This window comes from Octodon degus, unplaced genomic scaffold (assembly GCF_000260255.1).
Source record: "Octodon degus isolate 3935 unplaced genomic scaffold, OctDeg1.0 scaffold00066, whole genome shotgun sequence".
Classification (NCBI taxonomy): Eukaryota; Metazoa; Chordata; class Mammalia; order Rodentia; family Octodontidae; genus Octodon; species Octodon degus.
In genome coordinates this window covers 11,846,129-11,856,923 of record NW_004524642.1, presented here as the reverse complement: position 1 = coordinate 11,856,923, position 10,795 = coordinate 11,846,129, and positions in this window count along the sequence as shown.

The window sequence follows — 10,795 nt, the reverse complement described above, 5'->3', positions numbered from 1 at the left end:
TATAGAATCCTGAGGAAAATGAGGCGAGATTCCAGAATGACATCCCAGAGTGCATGGTAGCAAAGCCACATGACAACATTGGACAGAAACCTCATTGCTCTTCTGGGGCAATCACACATGTGCAGCTCACTGAGCAGGTTTGCACCCCCGTGGGTGGTTTCATACCAGGCTTGTTCCACTTCACATTCTGCTTCTCACCTTACTGCGGCCGACTGCAGAAGCAAGCTCATGTCTATAATTACAGGGGTAGAGTAATCCTGTGAAGGTCATGCTTACCGTTTCATTTTGTCCATAAGACAAATATGTTATCAGGAGCATGACATGGATATTGAACAAGTCTATGATATAAGGTAAAATGAAACTCCACAGCTTTTGACTTCATTTGGTAATTTAGACTCTAAATTTCTCCAGATTTTTCAACTAGTGTTTATGTAAGAATTCCTTTGGTCACTACTGTTCTCACATGCTCTTCCCCTGTTCAATTTGATGGTGTCACCTACATAGAGATGCCTTGATGGCAGAAAAGGTTTGGGGAAGAGAAGTCTCAAAAATATTGTGGCTCTAAGTACCTAGCTAATTAATCACAATTATTCACAGGCATTTCCTTAGTTAAGCATTAGAGAAGCAGGGTCAGTGTTTCCATGGCTGGGCCAGGACTGAGTACCACGCTGCACCAAGCTTTCGTATGCTTCTGTGTCCGAGATATCCTACTGGCTTCAAATATAATGCACTTGGCTATCTCTTGTTTTAAAATGACCAAGAAAGCACATCAGGCATGTATGTGTGTATAGGGTAAGTATGCATAGGTCTATATATGTACACAAGTTCTGCTATTATTAAAATTTTCACTTTACATGGCTGTAAATTATAAACATGATGATATAAATGATTACATGCGTAATTGTAATACATGTCACATGTGCTTTACATGCGTGCTTCACGTATAGATACAAAGTTCTCAGCGTTCCAGGCATTAACATGAAATCTATGGAACAGCAAATGCAAAGGCCAGACACACTTCACATTTAGCTCTCCTTGTCCGGAGAATCCGTTCTTTGATCCTTTCAAGTGAGCTCTATTAAATTCTTAACCGGCTTTCAGCATTCTTACATTTTTGTTCACTCTTCTTATTCCCATGTTCTTGTCAGATTTGAGTCAAATTGGAACATTTTGGTCTTCAGGCTGCAGGAAGGAAAGAAATTTGGCGGCAAGTTGTCATATTCAGCAAATATAAGCAAACTCTGAAGAAAAATGAAGGAGAGCAGTAACAGCCACATCCTCGAGAGTGTTAACATCCAGTAGTTCATCTCCACTTTATTATTAAATTTCAATCTTTCAAAGAAAAACAAATAGCACGGTAGAAATATCAAGAGGCAACTTCCTTCTCGCGAGGGAAGTCAGAATGTGCTTTCATGCTCGTCTTGTTCTCTTTTACTGGGCAAGGAAGCAATTAAACAGGTGAGAAACAACCCCACAGCCACATGGAATACAGATAAAATCTGTCTGAAACATCTGTTTAAAAATTCTAAAGTCATAAGATTAGAGGTTGTAAAGGAGAAACGGTCTCTGCGATAGACTGCACACCTGCTCGCTGCACCCCCGTGCTCCGTGCTGCGTGGCGTTCTCCCTGCCGCGGGCAAGTCTGTCAATCAGCAAATCATGTACATGAGGCCAGGACAGGGTGTGCAAAAAGAAGGGCAAACCGGCTGCAAGCGAGGGCTACCTCGGGTGTGAGGGGCAGAAAAAGTGCAGCCTTTCATTTGCGATTCTGAAATCCTTACCAGGGTATTTCTTGTCTTCTCAATTTATTTTCAACAGAAAAGATGCATTTTATCTTTCCACTGAGACGCTTTTTCCTTCCATTCGCCTGACTGTTTTACTAAGAATTATTGCCAGCTTTATAAACAGGCTATAGAAGTATTTTCTTCGTGTCATGGTTATTTTTCACTCTTGTTTTCTATGACTTTTGTCTGCTGACTTAATGTATTAGTATTTTTCACACAAAATAGTTATGCAGAAAACTATTCTGCTTTCAAAGTTCATTCATACGTAAAAACTTGTATAAATTATAATGACGATTTGCAACATAAAGTATGCAGAGTTCAGTAGTTCTTTCTTTGTCAAGTTATTTATAACAGTTCGTCCTGTGAATTTGCTCATTTATAATTTTAACTATAGCAAAAAATTGTAAGCTGCATGTTTATGACTGCTGCTTTTGATATAAACAAGTATAAAATTATGTCCAAATTTTATAAGCCCAAAACTTCTCTTTGAATTCTAATAGTAGTTGTGCTCAGATAGAATTGATAAATAATACCATGTAATAATATAAAAAACTGGAGAAAAAATCCTACTAAGATTAAAATTAATAAAAGCATTTGTATGCTTTAGTTTCATGTTCAACTTTGCAAATCTGCAAATTTTCTTAAAATCATGCATTTAAAGAAATTCTAAATTGGTATCATTTGGTATTTATATTTTAAATATGAAAAGAAAAAGATAAAAGCATAAAAATTTTATTTAAGCACTTTTTTTCAAAATGTCTCAGTGTTTTGAGAATAAGGAAGTTTGTTTTCTTCCATCATAGGATTTTCATTTAAGTGTCAATTCCTGAGGTATTTCCAAGATATTTCTAAGGTCATAAGCATTGTTGTCAGAGGCCTTCTGAAGTAACTCTCAGTAACACTCGTTGACAAAAAGAATTATGTTACTTTTAACCAATTCAATCTAGCAGTGGCACTACTTTGATTAAAACCAACAATCAGCTAAGCAATCCACCCAGAATCTGATAGAACACTGTGTTGTGGCCATGGTTTTCTATTTTATAACTACTATTTCATCAACTATAAAAATGATTTAAAAAGTGAAAGATTAAAGCAAAGTTTGGTTTGATTTTTGTATCACATCACTTTTGTATATATTTATTTCTCCCTAGTTGCTCCGAACTGACTGGGTCTTAGAATGTGTGTTCAAAATGAGCCCGTAGGTGATACATAGAGCTACCTTGGCCAGGTAAATTATAGAGGAATTAGAAGCTCAGTATATCAATGAACTCTGGGGGGTGGGCAGGGAAACCAACTTTCCTGGCCTGTGCGTGTAGTGGATGGAACTGACAGGGTGGTCACACTCTTGGGTGGCATTCCAGTGTAGGTTCCGGAGTCAGCTGGGTGACTTCCTGACTTGCCTTCTGATCAGATCTGTCGTTTCTCCACGCTGAGTTACACTCCAGGAACCTCTCCAGGGCACGTTCCTGCCTCAGTCCTGTCAGCTCCCTGAGACATTGTTTATTAAATTCTAATATAAAAGAGTGTTTCACATGCTATTAAAGGAAAGTTAGACTGTGTGCACTCTGATTGACCTTTCCTTTCCTTGACTGCAGAAGGTAGGCATTTAATCAAAGCTAGGGCAGGCCTAGATTGCTCCTACTTATGTGCATTTTACCTTATACAAAAAAATCACATAAAGTCAAGGATGTTATTATGGAAAAAGAAAGTGAGAGTTTGAAAACTCTATTGCCATAATCATTTTTCCCTTAAAAACCTCCAGTGGCAAATTGAAAGTTCAGTTAAGAGTATCAATTACTTCCTTCCTGAGTTTCAGACTGGGACAAAAACATTTTCTAAACAGGCCCTTGATTAAATTATAAAATAAAAATTAATAATCCAATTATCATATTTGGATAGCCATTTTCCTTAAATTTTAGACAGTCATATTTTATTTATTGTATTGCTTTTATTTTTAAGAAAATTTTTGAAAACAAAGTTTCTAAAAAAGTTAGTAGACAGTAGCAATAATTACTACATTCTGTATTGTTATCTCTATAGCAGTTATTCAGAGTACAAAGAAATACTGTCTAAACAATATTAGCACAAACCTTTCTTTTCATTGAACTGTGAGAAACTAGATATATAACTATCTCAACTGTCTTGTGTATAAATATTAGTTTTCTTTTTCTTCCTTTCCTCTTCCTGTCATAGTTTGTCTTTTCTTTCAACTAGCTTCCTCCCAATTCACAGTACCTATTTTACATTTTGGATCTTATTTGTTAAGCTTCTCACACTATGGAGACAACACAATGTTTGCACACCTGGATCTGTTTTATTTCATTTATGAATATGCTCTCTAGTTGCCTTCACATTTCTAAAGAACTCTCAGGTTTATCCTTCTTTATGGCTCAGTAGTGCTCTATTATTAAAAAAGAAAATATTGTTTTATCCATTCCTCACTTGAGGGGCATTTAGATTGTTTCCAAGATTTAGCTATGACAAACCAGGCTGCCATAAACATGGGTGCACATATATTGCTGAGGTAGGATATTTTTGATTCTTTTGGGAAGATACTAAGATGGAGAACATTGAGCCACAAGGGACATCTAATCATAGCTTTTCGGGAATCTTCTTACTGTTTTCCACAGTGGGTGCGACAGTGTGCATACACACTAACATTGGAGCAGTGTTACTTTTCCCCTGCAGCTCCTCCAGTGTTCGTTATTGGTTGATTTACTGATGATAGCCATTATTCCCAGAGTGAGGTGGAAGTTCAGTGATTTTCAGTTTGTATGTCTTGAATGAAAAATAATATTGAACACTTTTTCATGCATATATTTGCCATGTGCATTTTAATTTGAGAAGTACTTATATCATATGCCCATTTGTGGATTGCATCTTTGAATTTTGGGGACATAATGTTGTTCAACTCTGTACATATTCTAGATAGAAGCACTTCAACTGAGGGAAAGCTGGCTGTAATTTTTCCCAATCTTTGGTTGTCTTTTCAGCTGTTGGCAATTTCTTTTGTTGTGAAAAACATTTTTAATAAGGTGAGATCCCATTTGTTGATTCTTTGTAGTATTTCTCAAGCTGTCTCAGTTTCATTCATGAGCCTTCACATATAACTTGAAGATTTCTGTTTATTTTCTCTTCCAGTAAATTTAGTGTGCATGTGCATGGGTGCGTGTGTGTGTGCGTGTGTGCTTGTGTGTGTTTAAATATTTAGATCTTCGATGCACTTTGACTTTAGTTTAGTACATGGTGATAAATGTGGGTCTAGTTTAGGTCTTTGCATGTGGAAAGCAACTTTTTCCAGTACTATTTATTGGCACCAAAGATAAAGTTGTATTTTGAGTTGCATTTGCATGTTCTCTTGTGTTCCTTTGAATGTGCCAATACTATGCTGATTCTTATCACAGTAAATTTGTAGTACACTTTTAGATCAGGGATTTTGATACCCCTTGATTATCCTTTGTTGTCCAGAATTGCTTTTGCTATTCTAGGTCTCTGCTGCTTCCAAATGAATTTTAGGAATGTTTTCTCTAGTTTTGTGCTGCATAATTTCAGTTACAGAAGTAAGGTTATTTTCACTAAGCTGATTCTTCTTATTAATGAGCAAGCAATAGCTTTCCTTTTTTTTGTGAAATTAGGGATTGAACTCAGGTCCTTGTGCTTGACAGGGAAGCGCTTATTGCACTGAGCCATCTCCCCGGCCCCAGCTTTCCATTTTCCGATGCCCTCTTCAATCTCCTTTTTCAACATTCTATAATTTTCAGTGCATAGATCTTTTACTTCCTTTGTGAGATTAATTCATAAATACTTTTTAAGTTGCTATTGTAGTGTGTTTCCCTGAAGTTTTTCTACTGTGAGTTTGTCGTTTTTGCATAAGAATGCTATTGATTTTTATGGTGTTGACTTTATGTCCAGCTACCCTGCTGAATTTTGGTTATTAAGTGTAAAAATTTTGATGGAGTGTTTGGGGTCGCCTATGTGGAATGTCATGTCATCTGAAAAGAATGGTAATTTAATTTCCTCATTTCTTATCCCTATTCCTTTTTTGACCTCTTGTCTAATTTGTATGGATGATGTCTGCAGAATTATACTGAATAAATTGGTGATAGTACATATTCTTGCCTAGCTCAGGATTTTAGAGTAAAAACTTTCCGTTTTTGACCATTTAGTATGATCTTAACTGTTCATTTGTCCTAGATGGCTTTTATCTGATTGAAATAAAGATCATTTATTCCAATTTTTGTAAGGTTTTTATCATGAACACATTAGACTTTTTCAAATGTTTTTATGCATCTATTGAATTGGTCTTGTGTATTTGTTTTTAGTTCTTTTAATATTATATATCACATGCATTGTTTTTTATATATTGAACCATCCCTGAATCCCTGGTATGAATCCTATTTAGTCATGGTAGATAAACTTCTTGATGATTTGCTGCTTCTGTTTGCTAGTAACTTAATGAGGATTTTTTGTATCTGTGTTCATTAGAGAGATTGTACCGTAGCTTTCTTTTTGGGGCAGTTTGATTTTGGTTCTGGAATCATGTTAGCACTTGCTTTCAGGAATGATTTTGAAGGCATTGCTTCCCATTGGAATTCTGAGACGAGTTTCATCATTAAAGATATTAGTTCTTCTTTAAATTTCTCATAAAATTCAACAGGGCCTGGACTTGGCTGGTACATTTTTAAGTGCATTTGCTTTTTTTAATTTAATTTAATTTTATTTTATTGAGAAACAAATAGCAATGAGACAACTTCAAAACTGATTAATAGGACAATTTCAGTAATTAATACATTGTACATTGTTATCTTCTTAGTGGTTATCCATAGTATAAGAAGCAGACAGGATATCCTGTCCAAACACTATTAGTACAAATCTTTCTTCTCATTGAATTAAAAGAAAGTAGCTATATATCTATCCTAACTATTCTGTACATACAGATACAAAATTGTCCTTCCTTTGTATCCCTCCCCTTTTTTTGTTTAGTCCTGTCAGAGATGAATATTACATTGGCGTCTAAATAATACAGGTGCATAAATTCAGCAAAACAATCCAACACAGTACGGTAGTCCACAATAATAGTGGGTTATCTGCAAAAGTTGTTGACTTGAGCCTTTCAAAGCTCAGCATATTAATATGGCTTTACTTTATATACCTTGTTTTTATACTTTTCTGCTGGATGGTTAAGACAAAAATAAAGCAAGATCTATATAACAAGAAATGTAACCTTTGTATCTGATAAGGTTGGTCAAATACCCTCAGGATTTATCCTGTAACCCTGTAGTGCAGTTTGTAGGTCCTTTGTCAATGTCAGCCATGTGGATGAGTCACGGCCCTGGCTTGACTAGTTTTCTCTCTGTGAAAGCCTTAGAGAATGTTTTCTCTCCATATGACTCTCCTTAGGCACAATCTATGTCATTAATCACATTGCTCTGTGGCCCCATAATCACCTTGATCAGAAAATTTGGGACACAACTGAGTTACATGATGTTACAGTATAGGTTCTCTTATGTTCTGAGTCTTCACTAAACTTGAAAGGCTAGGCTCAAAATGTTGGCTATCCTTGCAGCCCTTCTCTTTCTCTAATTTTTGGTCTGTATCTTAGGTTGTTAACCTTCCAGAACAGAAGCTTATTATTACCCTTCAACATATACAGTTGGATTTAACCGCTGTCTGAATATCAAACATTTTAGGCATAACCTGGAACACATGTTTTCCATCAAGTATTGATATATTAAACTTTAAGTCCCTACAGAATGTGGGGAAATTTTTTTAAATGAAAAATATTTGAAGAATATAAACAGACAATTACATATTTTGCACAGAAATTTAGAAATCTAATCATATACAGCATTGTAGCAGCACCTGTGACGTTTTTTCCTCCTGTCTTTTTTTTCATTTATTACTCTTTAAAAAAAACATTTACTTGTGAGACAGTATGGTAAAAATTGGTATGTCATGACAAGAAGTTCGTATTGAGAAGACCAAAATGACAGGCATTCCAAGTGTGAACATTCTATTACACATTGCTATCTTCAGTGCAGTTGCTTGGTTCACAGATATCAGCATATACAGTTAGTCAGGGTGAGAATCCTACCAATTAACTGCTAGTTTCAAAAATCTGCTGATGTTTCTCAGGATCGTTGCCTTACCAATCCTGTGCATATAAATGTATGGCTTTGCCCTTGTCATGTTTCAAAGCTTTTCTACTTGCCCTTTCCTTGTTGTCCAATCCTCAAATTTTTGCTTTCCTTTTGATTCTGTTATACCTTTCTATTTGTACTTCTTCTTTTGAGTTCTTACACTGGGGAGACTATATGATATTTACACATATGGGTCTGGTTTATTTCTCTTATGAGTATATCTTCAAGTGGCATCCGCTTAAATATAAATACTTAGTTTATCATTCTTTATAGCTGAGTAATACTCCATTGAATAAAAATACCATCTTTTTCAACCGTTCCTCATGTGATGGGCATCTTGGTTGTTTCCAAGATTTGGCTATCACAAATTGCGCTGCTGTAAGTATAGATACACATATATCACTATGATATGACGTTTTAAGTTCCTCCAGGAAAATTCCCAGTATGAGGACAGCTGGCTTGAATGGGATTTCCAGTCCTAGTTTTTAAAGGAATCTCCACATTGATTTCCATAAGGATTTCACCAGTCTACACTCCCAAAAGCAGTGAAGAAGGGTTCATTTTTCCCCACAGCCTCTCCTACATTTGTTGTTGGTTGATTTCTTTATGTCAGCTATTCTTTCTGGGGTGAGATGGTATCTCAGTGTTGTTTTAATTTGCATTTCACAGAGGGTTATTGATGTGAAGCATTTTTTCATATATCTATTCGCTTCTTATCTTTGTCCTCTGAGAAGCATGTGTTCATCTCAGATGCCCATTTCTGTATTGGTTCTTTAAATTTAGGAGCTCTAATGTTTTTTAGTTCTTTATAAATTCTAGAAAGCAGACCTTTTCCTGAGTGCTTATTAGTTACATTTTTTTTCCAAATTTGTGGGTTGTCTTTTCAATTTGTTGGTAATTTCTTTTGATATGCAAAAACTTCTCAATAAGAGTTGGTCCCAGTTGTTAATTCTTACAAGTATTACCTGTGCAATTTGATTTTTGTTCAAGAACTCTGCCTACCATATGTCTTCAAGAGTTCCTCCTTGAAGAACTTTCTCTTCCAGAAGATTTATTTTTTCTGTTTTCATGTTTAGATCTTTAATCCATTTTGACTTTAGCTTAATGCATGGTGATAGACCTGGGTCAAGTTTTAGTTTTTTGGCATGTAGAGAGCCAGTTTTTCCAGCATCATTTGTTAAAGAGACTATCTTTCTTCCAGTAAACATGTTTGTCCCCTTTGTCGAAGATCAGGTGGCTGAGTGCATTCTTAGAGGCCTCTGCCTCTTCTAATCTATTCCATTGATGCTCATGTCTATTTCTTTGCCAGTACCATCCTGATTTTATCACAGTAGCTTTGTAGTATAATTTCAAGTCAGGAATTATAATGCCTCCTGCCTTGTCTTTGCTGGCCAGGACTGTCTTTGCTATTCTAGGTATTTCTAGTTCCAAATAAATTTTTGGAATGATTTCTCTAGGTCTGGGAGTTATAATGGTGGTAGTTTGATAAGGATTTCATTAAATCTGTACAACAATTTTGGGAGTATGGCCATCTTCATGATGTTGGTTCTTTCTATTCATTAATTACATTTTCAATTTCATTGACTGGTGTTGGGTGTTTAGAATTTTTATATTTGCATGTAGTTTTAGCAATTTAATTAGATATAGAAATCTGTTCACTTCTTGTATTCCATCTTACTGGAACATAGGTTCTGGAAATAGGTATTGATGATCGTCTAGATTTCTGTGAGATCTGTTGTGATTTTTCCCTTAATTTCAAATTAATTTAATTTGTGGGGTTTTTTTCTTTCCCTTTTTCATGAGGTTAGTTAATGTTTTATCAGTTTTATTTTTTCTTTCAAAGAAACAACTTTTTGATTCCTTGATTCATTGTACTGTCCACTTAGTCTCCCTTTAATTGATTTTAACTCTTCTATTTAAAATTTCCTCCCTCATATGAGTTTTGGGATAGATATGTCCTCATGTTTCTAGAAGCTTGAGGTTCATAATTAGGTTGTTTTTTTGAGCTTGTTCTCTTTTCCTGATATAAGATTTCATTGCTATAAATCCCTCACAGAGACTACTTGCATTGTATACCCTAAGTTCTGGTGTGTTGTATCTGCATTATCATCAAATTTTATGTAATATTTAATTTTATTTTTACTCTTTCCTTGTGCCTCTCAGTTGTTTAAATGTGCGTTATTTAATTTCCATGTGTTAATGTTGTTTATTGTGTTTCATTTTGTCATTGATTTCCAGTTTCTTTGTACTATGGTTAGTGTATCTACTCATTGGTCTCTTGGATGTTCCCAGGAGAAAAAAGAAGGGGGATTTAGAAAATAAAGACAAAAAGGGATGGTGACATAGCTCATAAGACTAAGCACCTCCTTAGGCAAGCACAGGGACTGAGGTTTGTTCCTGGTTCCATATAATGCTGGTCCCACTGCTGGGCATGCTGAGCCAGCCACCAAGATTGGGCATGGTGGTGCACACCTATAGTCCCAGTGCTGGGGAGGTTGAAAACATGAGGATCACTATGAGTCTAAGTTGTCTAGTGAAATCCTGTACCAAATACATTAAAGAAAAAGGAAAGAAGGACAAGAGATAATAGCTGAGACCTGTTTGCCTGATTGCATGGAACCCCCCCAAAAAAACCAGTAGGGGTATTTATTTATACCTTTTCAAAATTAGTCTCATGAGATGCAAGGTTTCCTAGTTACTAAGCTCAAAATTGTCCAGACTGAGGTAGCTTGACTGCTTTAGACACTGAAGCCTTGTCCTGGCCTGATACATATGACTAATTTCCAGCTTCAGCTCCTTCCAACATCTTCCCTTTGCTGTTTTGTTGTGGAAGTGAAGGGTGTTCCACTAAAATTTTAGAAGCTATGTTTG